Source organism: Trachypithecus francoisi, unplaced genomic scaffold (assembly GCF_009764315.1).
Source record: "Trachypithecus francoisi isolate TF-2019V2 unplaced genomic scaffold, Tfra_2.0 Lachesis_group10, whole genome shotgun sequence".
NCBI classification, from domain to species: Eukaryota; Metazoa; Chordata; class Mammalia; order Primates; family Cercopithecidae; genus Trachypithecus; species Trachypithecus francoisi.
Window position 1 is genome coordinate 11,114,119 of NW_022681455.1, and position 14,120 is coordinate 11,128,238.

General features: G+C 43.0%; 1 non-coding gene across 1 annotated transcript; it reads left to right on the forward strand.

The window, feature by feature from the left end:
• The first annotated feature begins 1,992 nt into the window (after positions 1 to 1,992).
• LOC117088910 lies at positions 1,993 to 2,096 on the forward strand. Its single transcript, XR_004439422.1, has one exon. It is a non-coding gene; the product is annotated as a small nucleolar RNA U13 (small nucleolar RNA).
• The last annotated feature ends 12,024 nt before the right edge of the window (positions 2,097 to 14,120 follow it).

Consider the following 14,120-nt stretch of genomic DNA (forward strand, 5'->3'; position numbering starts at 1 on the left):
TTTATGTTAAAAGATAAGAAATTAAGCTTTCTTAATATTTGCTATAAAGATAGACACTGGGTCCTCAATTTGTCTCTTATGCTTGATGATCACGTGTCAAATAGAAGACTGGGAAGGACCCTGAGGGCATGGTAGGAGTCCCGCTGCCAGTGTATCACTCTGTATGGCTGTTTCCTTGCGATGAGTTGTTTTCAATGGGCCTGATTTTGTAAAAGCAAGATTTTAAAATAACAGGCCATGGCCTGGCGCAGTGGCTCACACCTGTAATCCCAGCACTTTGGAAGTCCGAGGCGGGTGGATCACGAGGTCAGGAGATTGAGACCATCCTGGCTAACACGGTGAAACCCCGTCTCTACTAAAAATAAATAAATAAATAAATAAATAAATAGCCGGGCATGGTGGCGGGTGCCTGTAGTCCCAGCTACTCCAGAGGCTGAGGCAGGAGAATGGCATGAACCCAGGAGGCGGAGCTTGCAGTGAGTCAAGATTCCGCCACTGCGCTCCAGCCTGGGCGACAGCGGGAGACTCCATCTCAAAAAATAATAATAATAAAATAATAAATAAATAAATAAAATAAATTAACAGGCCATCACTAAAATGGCCAGGCAAACCTTTTCTTACCACCAGGAGTTTTCTGACTTTTTTCTTGGCAAAGTACTTAAAGATAAGTTACACATATTTTTTATTTCTTTTAGATGAAAGTGTCATAAGTTAGATTCCTGGGAAGAAAATTCTGAGACACATTCTGCAGAAGGATTATTAGGGCTCATCCTTGGTTTCAACACCCATAGAAGGAAGGGGGAAGAAGGAATCGAACAGAGGAGAGACAGAAGTCGAGATGTATTTCAGGCCAGGACTCTTGACTGAACCCACAGGAGCTTTGGAGCTAGAATGGCCGTTCAGAGTAGTCCTGAGTTGGGCTGAGATGGCCAGTTCTTTATATTCTTGCGTGGGATAGTCACTGGATGTCCACCCCAGGAAGCAGTGTGGCCAAGACAGTCCCTGAAATGCCTGCCAGCACTCCCTATACCTGGAGCAACAAGACCAACATCACAGGGGGATATACTGGGTGATGGATCACAGCATTCATCCCAGAAGATGAGGATACAGAATTGGCTGACTGCTACATTCTAAATGTCAGTGTTCCCCACAATTCATATGTTGAAACTTAATTCCCCAATGTGATGGCATTAGGAAAGGGGGCCTTTGGGAGGGGCTATAGGTCATGAGTGGGATTAGTGTCCAGAGAGCTGCCTTGCCCTTCCACCATGTGAGGACATAGTGAGAAGGTACCATCTGTGAACGAGGAAGTGGGCAGACACCCACTCTTCTGGCAACTTAATCTTGAATTTCCCAGCATCCAGAACTCTGCGAAATCAGTTTCTGTTGATTATAAGCTACGCAGTCTATAGCATTTTGTTAAAGCAGCTGAAACTAAACTAAGACAGTGACGTTTTCTGCAACAAAAAGATAGAGTGAGTCTCTATAGCATACCATGTAACAAATGTTTTTGGAAAAATAACCCCATTTCATATGTTTCCTCAAGCTAAAAAGAATATCATCACAACAAATGAGAAAATAGTTGGTTTAGAAATATTGCACCCTATGGAGAGAGTATTTTGGATTTGGTTTTTTGTTTTGTTTTTAACTTTTGTTTTAGGTTTGGGGGCACATATGCAGGCCGGTTATATAGGTAAACTCATGTCACAGGGATTTGTTGTACAGATAATTTCATCACCCAGGTACTAAGCCTAGTACCCAATAGTTGCTCTTTTTCCTCCTCTCCCTCCTCCCACCCTCCACCCTCCAATAGGCCCCAGTTTGTGTTGTTCCCTTCATTATGTTCATGAAGTTGAGAGAGTGTTTTGAAAAAGAATGTTGGAAAGCATTTCCACTGTTAGATGATTTTAAGTCAAAAAGTTATATAACAGTGTCACCTATCTGCACACAAGCATGGGCACAGAATTGTTTCATATGTTTAAAACTTTTCTGATCCTTTTGTGGTTCATAAGCTTGATGATTGAGTTTTCACGTCCACATGTGAGATGTGCCTCCCTTGAGCCTTGTTACAACATTGGCACATTCCCTGCCTGATGTGAACAATAGAAATAAAAAATAAAAACTTGCTAAACAGAGTTTCTGTGGATTTCTAACTTATTTATAAAAACAATAAAAATGTAACATATTCCATTTAGTGTTCAAGAACAACTAAGTAACAGTAAAGATGGAAATTTGCTAGCTGAATTTCTTTTTTTTTTTTTTTTTTTTTTGAGACGGAGTCTTGCTCTGCCACCCGGGCTGGAGTGCAGTGGCCGGATCTCAGCTCACTGCAAGCTCCGCCTCCTGGGTTTACGCCATTCTCCTGCCTCAGCCTCCCGAGTAGCTGGGACTACAGGCGCCCGCCTCGTCGCCCGGCTAGTTTTTTGTATTTTTAAGTAGAGACAGGGTTTCACCGTATTAGCCAGGATGGTCTCGATCTCCTGACCTCGTGATCCGCCCGTCTCGGCCTCCCAAAGTGCTGGGATTACAGGCTTGAGCCACCGCGCCCGGCCCGCTAGCTGAATTTCAAGAAAAATATTTGTATAGTAAGTAGATGAAATAGAAAAAAATGTGTGTCATAATTCAAAAGTCAGTCAGAAGCCTGGGTAACATAGTGAGACTCTGTCTCCACAAAAATTAAAAATTAAAAAAATTAGCCAGGACTACAGACGTGGGAGGTTGAGGCGGGAGGATCGCCTGAGTCCAGGAGTTTGGGGCCACAGTGAGCCATGATCACACCACTGCACTCCAGTCTGGGCAACAGAGTGAGACTCTGTCTAAAAAAAGAAAAAAACAAAAGTCAGTCAGAGGGGCAGTGTTTTCATTTGGAATTCTTCATTTTTTTGAGGTATTAAAGAAAAATGATTTCTTACCACACTGCTGACACAAATGTGGGCGTGTGTGTCACAAGAACCAATTCTCTAACCCTCTATACAACAACTGAGTGTCCTACAATTCATTTCCTTTTGTTTTTTTTTTTCCTTTTGAGATGGAGTCTCAATCTGTGGCCCAGGCTGGAGTGCAGTGGCACGATCTCAGTTCACTGCAACCTCTGCCTCCCAGGTTCAGGTGATTCCCCTGCCTCAGCCTCCCGAGTAGCTGGGATTACAGGCGCCCACCATCATGCCCACCATGCCCAGTTAATTTTGTGTTTTTAGTAGAGACAGGGTTTTTCTACGTTGGCCAGGCTGGTCTCGAATTCCTGACCTCAGGTGATTCTCCTGCCTTGGCCTCCCAAAGTGCTGGGATTACAGGTGTGAGCCACCGCGCCCAGCCCTGCGATTCATTTCTGACACTAACCACCCAGAGTTAGTGCAGCCCCCACGGGTTGTGGGTCCATTCCACACGACTGCCCCACTTTGGATTCCAGGGCCAGATCTGGGCCTACTGTATGTGTGAGCAATCAGCTATAAATCTGTACATCTGGGCTGTCCACCATCCTCTCCTCACACTCCATATGTTGTTAGAACTGCTCACAGAACTCAGGGAAACATGTTACCTTCATTGACTGGTTTATTATAAAGAATATGATGGAGGGTACAAATGAACAGCCAGATGAAGAGGTCCATAGAGCGAGGTCCCCAGCACAGGAGCTTCTGTCCCCATAAAGTTGAGATCTGCCAACCTCCCAGCACGTGGTTGTACTCACCAACCCAGAAGCTTTCTGAACCTAGTAGTTTAGGGATTTAGTGGAGGCTTCTTCATGGAAGCATGACTGATGATTAACTCAGTCGCTAGTCCCTCCCTCTTCCCCAGAGGATGCCGGGTGGAGCTGAACGTTCCAAGCTTCTAATCATGGCTTGGTCTTTCTGGTGACCAGCTCCATTCAGAAGCCCACCAAGAGTTGCCTGGCTAGGACAAAATACATTCCCATCACCTTTTGGACATCCCAATAATTTCCAAAGGATGTGGGATCTCTGTCTCAGGAACCAGAGCATATTAGTCCATTCTCACATTGCTATAAAGAAATACCTGAGACTGGGTAATTTAGAAAGGAGGTTTAGTTGGCTCACAGTTCTGCAGGCTGTACAGGAAGTATAGAGGCTTCTGCTCTTGGGGAGGCCTCAGGAAGCTTCCAATTATTGTGGAAGACAAAGGGGTAGTAAGACATCTGCATGCCTGGAGCAGAAGCAAGAGAGTGGGGAGATGCCACACACTTTTAAACAACCAGATCTTGAGAAGACTTACTATTGTGAGAACAGGACTAAGAGGATGGTGCTAAACCATTCATGAGAAACCTACCCCCATGATCCAGTCACCTCCCACCAGGCCCCACCCCAAACACTAGGGATTACAATTCCCCATGAGATTTGGGTGGGGACACATCCAAACCATATCACAGAGTTGAAGACCAAATATTAAAATAAAAGATGCTCCTAGTACTCCTATTGCTTGGGAAACTACAAGAGTTTCAGGGGCTCTGTGTCAAGAACTAGAGACAGAGACCAAATATATATTTCTTATTATGTCATAGATTTTTTAAAATCATGACAAATATCAAAATTAAGTATTATAAAGTGAATATAGGTCATTGAACTGCTAAACCTCAAAGTATTAATCATTTTCAAAAGATTTTTTTAAGTAATGAAGACTATTTGATGATTGTTACTGATTGAATTATGTCTCACAAAAAGTTAAGTTGAAATCCTTATCCTCAGTTCCTATTTGGAAATAGGGTCATTGCAGATATAATTAGTTAAATTAAGATGAAGTCATAAGGGTTTTTTTTTTTTTTTTTTCTTTTTTGAGACAGTTTTGCTCCTGTTTCCCAGGGTGGAGTGCAATGGCGTGATCTCAGCTCACTCTCACCCTCCGCCTCCCCGATTCAAGCAATACTCCTGCCTCAGCCTCCCAAGTAGCAGGAATTACAAGCAGCCACCAACACGCCCGGCTAATTTTTGTATTTTTGGCAGAGACGGCGTTTCACCACGTTGGCCAGGCTGGTCTTGAACTCCTGACCTCAGGTGATCCATTCCCCTCGGCCTCCCAAAGTGCTGGGACTACAGGTGTGAGCTACTGTGCCCGGCTGGTAGGCCCTTATATGGCTGGTGTCCCTACAACAAGAGGAGAGAGCAGTTACACATAGAGGAGAGGACCAGGTAAGGAGGAGCCAAAGACTACATTTATGTTGCCACTAGCCAGGGAACACGTGGGGCTATCCAGTGTTGGTGGAGGCAAGGAAGGATCCTCTCCTAGAGCCTTCAGAGGGTCCATGGCCCTCCTAGAAGCTTGATTTTGGACTTCTAGCCTCCACAAGAGTGACAGAAAAACTCCTGTTGTTTTAAGCTACCCAGTTTGTGGTTCTTTGTACTTTGTGGTTCCAGCAAACTAACACAGTGATATTAAAAATTTTCTCTACTATTAAAAATAAAGTTTTAGGTGGGGGAGATATCTCCTTCACCAAATGCAGCGCATTTTTGTGTTTTTAACGTTCAGAGAATTCTACCTTTTGAGGTTCTTGAGATGACTTGCAAATTAACTAAAGTTTTAAAGTAAACTGTTTTTTCCATTGTAAATATTTCTAAAAATACTACCCATTGGAAATTAGAAAAGTAGAGTACTTTTCTGAATCCAGTCCTACTTTTATTTTACACAGTATTTCACAGCTGTGATCTCTGGAGCAAAAGCCAACAGGAAAAAATAGTTTGTACGAGTATCATGAAGTATGTCTTTGGGCTTTCGTAAATAATTTTAACTCAAAACTGCTTCTTGCAATACAAAAATAAAATTTGAAAAACTTAAATATTTTATTCATATTCATCTCATCCTCTAGCATTTCTTTTTCTGTACATTCCATAATATAAAGTAACAAATGTGATAATTTGTAAACAAATGTGTATTAAACGTGTGTGCTCAAAATTTTTGTTTTAACTTAAGAATGGCATACAATAAAAAAATACTTGAGTATGTGCTGGAAATTGTGATTGAAAAGGTGTTTGCAGAAATCATTTGAGGTCTAGGACGATGAGCTTCTTTCTTTGTTTCTGCCAGGTCTTAAGGCTATACTAATCCAGGATTCCCCTAATCCAATTTCAGAAATTGAACTTTTCTGGGTCAGCCCGATCAGTCAAAGCCAACCAGGCTTCAGGTTTATTTTCAGTCGCCCCTTTATTCCTGTGGTGAGGCCCTCTGGGGTCTGAGCCCTCTGTGCCTGGGATTCTCTAGAGCCCCAGTCCCACAACTCCAGCTGTGCCCTTGTCAACCCAGAGTTGTGGAAAGCGCTGCTCAGCCTTCTCTTAGGACCTTTGAATGCCCTCCCTGGGTAAAAGAACCTCCAAATGCCTGGTTCTTGTTAAAGATTTTCTATTTCTATCTTCTCCCCAACCTTGGCCCACTTATTTCTCATTGTCTCATTAGCTATTTGATTTTTTTTTTTTTTTTTTTTTTTTTTTTTTTTTTGAGATGGAGTTTCACTCTTGTTGCCCAGGCTGGAGTGCAATGGTACGATCTCGCCTCACTACAAATTCCGCCTCCCGCGTTCAAGCAATTCTCCAGCCTCAGCCTCCCGAGTAGCTGGGATTACAGACACCTGCCACCACGCCTGGCTAATTTTTTGTATTTTTAGTAGAGATGGGGTTTCTCCATGTTTGCTAGGCTGGTCTGAAACTCCCGGCCTCAGGTGATCCACCTGCATCAGCCTCCCAAAATGCTGGGATTACAGGCGTAAGCCACCACGCCCAGCCGATGTTTGTAAAAAGATTTTTGTTTTAATTCCGACTTTTTAGTTAGATTCAGCTAGAGGATTGGCCCAATTTATTTAGTCTATGATTACCAAAAGCATAATCAAAAACACTTAGAGACCACTGTCTTAGACTATGTCAGCAATCTCTTAATGAATCTGCAATCTTTTCTTACCCCTGATCTCTCCTCCACTTTGCTGCCAGATCAGTATTTTTAAAACAATGTTCCCATCAAGTCTTTTTGACTTGACAGTCATCAGTGACTCTCACTGTGTAGTGACCATGTATTATAACAATTTGGTGAAACTGGAATTTCCCAGTATTTACTTTCCTTTATGTTTCTGGATCAGCGTTGGCCAATAAAGACATATTGGATGATATTTGAGAGGTTGAAATGAAGCAGCTGCCATTTTTTTTAATGCTGTAGTGACTGGTGAAGGGCAGGCATATTGTCACTGCTCTGCAGCTAGCTCACCTCATAGGCATGAGAAGGCACCCCAAACCACAGTTCCCCTATGTACTGTGTTGAGCAGTGTTGTCCTGTCAAAATTCACATTGACCAGTAATGTCAGAATGTGACCTTATTTGGTAACAGGGTCTTTGCAACTGCAATTAGTTTTATTAAGATTAGGTCCTATTGGATTACGGTAGGCCCTAAATCCCATGACTAGTGTCCTTATAAGAAGGCCATGTGAAGACACAGCAACACAGACACGCAGGGAAGAATGCTGTGTGATGGTAGAGGCAGAGATTGGAGTGATGCAGCTTGGCCAAGGAAGGCCAAGGATTGCCACAGCCAAGAGAAGCTGGAAAGGACTCTCCCTTAGAGCCCTCAGAGGGAGCATGGCCCGGCCAATACCTTGCTTTTGGAGTCCCAGCCTTATGAACTGTGAGAGACTAACTTTCTGTGGTCGAAGCCACCGCATCTCTCTGGTACTTTGCTATGGCAGCCCTAGGAAACGAATAGACTCCAGCTCCTGCCAGACCTCTCCCATCAGTTTCTTCAACTCCTGGACTGAGTGCGTGCTCAGTTCCATAGTGAAGGGCACAAGCTTCTTCTACACATTATCTACGGCATCAAGGTTGGAAGTGGGGAGAGGAGGGTGTTGGTTCCAGTTAGTCTTTGCAGGGTCTGATTGTCTTCGCTGGTCCTAGTTTGCCCTTGCAGTTTCCAGTTCACCCTTGCCCTTGTTGACATCCAACTTTCCTTCCCAACTGCTGTTTTAGCAACTGTAGGCTCAACGGTAGACATGGAAACAACAGCCTGTTTGGGCTGTCCTGTCAGCTCCCACAAATGCCTGAGACTTAACTCCTACAATAAATCCTGTATTCCATGCCCCTTTCAGTGGTTCTGGCTTTCTGATCAATTCTGACAGACTCTTTTCCAAATCAAGTAAAAATGAATTTAATGAAACCAGTCCTGCTACCCAGTTCCTTCCCTTATATTAAAATAAATTAGGGCCCGGTGTGGTGATTCACACCTGTAATCCCAGCACTTTGGGAAGCTGAGGCGGACGGGTCACTTGAGGTCAGAAGTTCGAGATCAGCCTAACTAGCATGGTGAAACCACATCTCTATGAAAACATACAAAAATTAGCTGGGTGTGATGGTGTGCACCTGTAGTCCCAGTTACCTGGCAGTCTGAGGCAGGAGAATCTTGAACCTGGGAGGCAGAGGTTGCAGTGAGCCAAGATCGCACCACTATACTCCAGCCTAGGTGACAGAGCGAGACTCTGTCTCAAAAAAATAGTAAAAATATATAAATTAGGTTATTAAGCTATTAATGGCATTTATTGATGGCATCCTAAGTGCAGGGTGGCACTGTGCTAGGTAAGCTCTTTCTATGTAGTATCTCATTACATTCTCAAAATGATTCCATGGAGACGGCACTACAGTTCCCCCTTGAACAACGCAGGGTGGGGGTAGGGATGCTAAACCCCCCCAGGCAGTCAAAAACGTGTATATAACTTTTGACTTCCCAAAAACTTAACTACTAATATTGTCTATGAATGACTAGAAGCCTTACAAATAACATATACAGTCAATTAACATGTATTTTGTATGTTATTTGTATTATATGCTATTATGTTATTTACACAAAAAAGTAAGCTAGAGAAAAGAAAATGTTACTAAGAAAATCATGCTGGGCGCGGTGGCTCTCGCCTGTAATCCCAGCACTTTGGGAGGCTGAGGCAGATAGATCATGAGGTCAGGAGACCGAGACCATCCTGGCCAACATGGTGAAACCCCGTCTCTACTAAAAATACAAAAATTAGTTAGGTGTGGTGGTGCGTGCCTGTAATCCCAGCTACTTGGGAGACTGAGGCAGGAGAATCACTTGAACTTGGGAGTTGGAGGTTGCAGTGAGCCGGCCGAGATCGTACCACTGCACTCCAGCCTGGGTGACAGAGTGAGACTCTGTCTCAAAAAAAAATAAAAATAAAAATAATCAAATCATAAGGACTAGAAAATATATTTACTATTCATTAAGTGGAAGTGGATCATCATAAAGGTCTTCATCCTTGCAGTCCATACATTGAACAGGCTGAGGAGGAGGAAGAGGAGGGGTTGGTTCTGCTGTCTTAGCAATGATAGAGGTAGAAGAAAACCCTTATGTAAGTGAAATTGTGCAGTTCAAACCTATGTTGTTTGAAGGTCAACTGTATTATTATTAGTAATAATAAATTTATTGTTACTGTATTAAACATTAGTAAGAGGCTTAGACAGATGAAGTGATTCAAGTAAGTTAGTTAGAATTCAAAGCCAGAGCTGAATTGCAGAGCAGGAGCTTAACCACCATAGTCTCCCTCTACTCCAAATTTTTCAGAACTGAAAGGAACTGTTATCTTTTCCACGGAATCTTAGGCATCCTAACCATCCTGCTCACAAATGCACTCATGACCTCAAGAATCTGCTCATGGTTTTTCCCTCAGTCTTTCCTTTTCCCCAGATCTTTTCCTGTCTGTGGTACAATGGAAACAAAATTTTAAGTCATACTGACCTGGGTTTGGCTGTCAGTTCAATTCATTACCTACTACAAATTTTTTTAGAGTTACTAAGCCTCAATCACATCTGAAAAATCCTGTATTATACATGTAAAGTAATATTTAAAATAGTTGGCCAGGCATGGTGGCTCACACCTGAAATCCCAGCTCTTTGGGAGGCCGAGGCAGGTGGATCACCTGAGGTCAGGAGTTCAAGACCAGCCTGGCTAACATAGCGAAACCCCGTCTCTACTAAAAATACAAAAATTAGCTGGGCTTGGTGGCACACGCCTATAGTCCCAGCTACTTGGGAGGCTGAGGCAGGAGAATCGCTTGAACCTGGGAGGCAGAGGTTGCAGTGAGCCGAGATCGTGCCACTGTACTCCAGCCTGGGTGACAGAGTGAGACTCCATCTAAAAAAAAAAAAAGAAAAAAAAAAGTCATATATATACATGTCTGGTTCCCTCTTACTAGACTGGATTTTTCATCTTTTTATAAACTATAACCCATAGTAAGAATATATTTTGCATTGCAACTCAGTTCACACACACACTCCACTAATACACACACCCACATACATAAATAACTGAAATAAAAGTTCCATGAATAGTATTTGCACTTACTACTTGTGATATACATTTATGGCTTCTATTCTAGTCCTTAAAGTACTGGTCATGACGCTCACTGAATTAATTTCACGATACACAGATGGGTCAACATTGAAAAATAGTGAGCCTGGCTGGGCTATTTTATATCAGGGACCATATTTATTTTTGTACTGTTACTAGCAAACACAGTGCGTGGCACAAAGTAGGTGTAGGTGTTTGGTAAATACTTGGTGTAGGACTGGCTTTTCCATGAGAGCAGGAATCTTGTCTTACCTTGTATTCACCCCGCATTTAGCATATTCTTCCCACAATATTTACTGATCAAATGGCTAAAATTTGCGAGGCTTTAGAGATCAAACATTTGGATCAAAATCTGACAAGCACCTACTATGTGATAACACATAAATGCTGAGTCCATAGCTCCTCTCTCTCTGTTTTAATAACAATCTAATGAGACATGGCTCCTTCTCTTAATTATCTTAAAATAAGTATAGGATTGCTGAGAGAAAACAATACTGCTGCTCAACTGAGAAATTAAAACAAGAAGTAAGACATTTGGAGGCGAAAATATTACCTTTAGTAATAAGGTTACGTCAGAGAACAAAAAATAACATGCAAGCCAGTCAGACCTGTTGACTGGACCTAAGTTGAAACAACTAGTGTGGACCTCCCTTTGCTGCTGGCCTATGTGGATATAAGGCATAAGCAGCTCAGATTCAAGAGGAATGTGGGAGAAGTTGAGCTCTGCAAACCCAGTTTTTCCTAAAGGCACCAGTTAAGTAAATCACTCCTCCCCTGACCAGGGACAGAGGGGATAAAAGAGCACAGAGAGACCAGACATATTGTAATTACAACACCTAAGCTGCCTCCCTCATGGAAGGAAATAGCAGAGGAGGAGAGGTAAGTGTTCCCCCACGAAGAATCAGATATGGGAAAGAAGACATATGTACATATTTATATTTACATGTGTGTATTTATACTGCTATGGTTTGAATGTTGGTGTCCCCCCAAAATTCTTATGTTGGAACCCAATGCCTAATGTGATACTATTAAGAAGTTTTAATAACAATCTAATGAGACATGGCTCCTTCTCTTAATTATCTTAAAATAAGTATAGGATTGCTGAGAGAAAACAATACTGCTGCTCAACTGAGAAATTAAAACAAGAAGTAAGACATTTGGAGGCGAAAATATTACCTTTAGTAATAAGGTTACGTCAGAGAACAAAAAATAACATGCAAGCCAGTCAGACCTGTTGACTGGACCTAAGTTGAAACAACTAGTGTGGACCTCCCTTTGCTGCTGGCCTATGTGGATAGGATTGTGGGAAATGATTAGGTCATGAGGGCTCCACCCTCTTGAATGAGATTAGTGCCCTTGTAAAAGAAGCTCAAGGACTGGGTGTGGTGGCTCACACCTATAATCCTACGCTTCGGGAGGTTGACACCGGCGGATCACTTGAGCCTGGGAGTTTGAGGCCAGCCTAGGCAACATGGTGGAACCCCATCTCTACAAAAAATACAAAAAAATTAGCCAGGAGAGTGGTGGCACATGCCTATAGACCCAGCTACTCTAAAGGCTGAGGTGGGAGGATCAGCTGAGCCCAGGGATGTCGAGGCTGCAGTGAGCCATGATCGTGCCACTGCACTCTAGCCTGGGCGGCAGAGTGATACCTTGTCTCAGAAAAAAATGAAAACAAAAACAAAAAAGCAAACCCGAAAAGCTTGAGTGAACTCCCTTGCCTCTTCCACCTTGTAGGGACACAGCAAGAGGTGCCATCTATGAAGCAGCGAGCCCTCACCAGACATTGAATCTGCTGGCACTTTGATCTTGGACTTCTTAGCCTCCAAAACTGTACGCAATAAATTTCTGTTGTATATAAACTACCCAATCTAAGGTATTTTGTTATAGCAGCCTGAAGTAAGACATAGATAAACATATGTATATATATTTGAATTGCTAAATATGAAGCAATGCAAGAGCTATCACAAGGTGGGCACACAATTGCTAAATGTAATTTACACTGGTGTTTCTCAAGTCTGTTCATCAAAACATGGAGAACATTAAAAAAATGACAGCTCCTCTATACCTCCTTCCCTGCCTTCAGTATTCCTGGTATGAAACTTAGGAAATTTTTTTTTTTTTTTTTTTTTGAGACCGAGTCTCACTCTGTCTCCCAGGCTGGAGTGCCGTGGCATGATCTTGGCTCCCTGCAACCTCCATCTGCCGGGTTCCACAAATTCTCCCTCCTCAGCCTCCCAAATAGCTGGGATTACAGGCACATGCCACCACATCTGGCTGAATTTTTTTGCATTTTCAGTAGAGATGAGGTTTCACCTTGTGGTCCAGGCTGGTCTCAAACTCCTGACCTCAAGTGATCCTTCTGCCTTGGCCTCCCAAAGTGCTGGGATTACAGGCGTGAGCCACCGCGCCCGGCCCAAAACCTAGGAATATTTTTAAAGCTCCCTGGGTAATTCCAATGTATAAACAAGACTGATAACTAGGTGTGGTGGCTCATGCCTGTAATTCCATCAGTTTGGGAGGCCAACGTGGGCAGATTACTTGAGCACAGGAGTTCGTGACCAGCCTAGGTAATATGGCAAAAACCTATCTCTGCAAAACATAAAATTAGCAGGGCATAGTGATGCATGCCTGTGGTCCCAGCTACTCAGGAGGCTGAGGTGGGAGGATCACTTGAGCCCAGGAGGTGGAGGCTGCAGTAAGCCATTGGCTTAGAGGAGTTAGACAGACAAGTGAACAGGAGTCAGGAAGATCTTATTGAGGAGGAATGTGGACAGATATTGCAGAAATAGGAGTGAGGCTGTCAGAAAGGAGGGAGCAGAGCGTTTTTTATAGGGATGAGAATAGTAAACGGACTCTGGAAATAGCTGGGCCTATTTTTTTAATTTTATTTTTATTAAAACTGAGTCTCACTCTGTCACCCAGGCTGGAGTGCAGTGGTGTGATCTCAGCTCACTGCAACCTCTGCCTCCTGGGCTCAAGCGATTCTCCTGCCTCAGCCTCCTGAGTAGCTGGGATTACAGGCATCTGCCACCACACCCAGCTATTTTTTGTATTTTTAGTAGAGATGGGGTTTCACCATGTTGGTCAGGCTGGTCTTGAACTCCTGACCTCAAGTGATCTGCCCACCTCGGCCCCCCAAAGTGCTGGGATTACAGATGTGAGCCACCGCACCCAACCAGCTGTGGCAGACAGAGAGAGACTGTCTCAAAAACAAAAATAAAAAACAACCATGATTAGGCCCTACTCCCAGAGATTCTGTTCATTTGGTATGGGGATGAGGTCTAGCTATTCGTAATTTATAAATCTCCCTAGGTGATTTGAAATGTGCATCCAGAGTTGAGAAACATTGACAAGGCTTAGAGCAATGGCCAAGTTTATTTGCTTCTTGTGGCTTTTGCACTAGCTGTTCCCTTTACCTGGTGTGTTCTTCTCTAGGTCTTTCCATGAATCCTTCTTGTCATTCAGGACTCAAATTAAATGTTACTTCCTCAGGAAGACCTTCCCTGATCCCCCACAACAAGCTAAAATAACACACCTACATTTATCACACTGTCTTGCTTATTTTCATGACTGAATTATTAATAGCAGTCCCTGAGATTTCTCTATTTATGCTTATTGTCTGTTTTTCTCCAACCATCATATAAGCATCTTGAGTAAAGGCACTTTGTCTTATTCACTGCTGTATCCACAGCACTTAGAACAGTGCCTGGCCTCTATAGGTATTCCAATATATGTGAATCAATGATAAAAAGGTCCTTTAAAATAAATTGTTTTAGTTCTTCTGA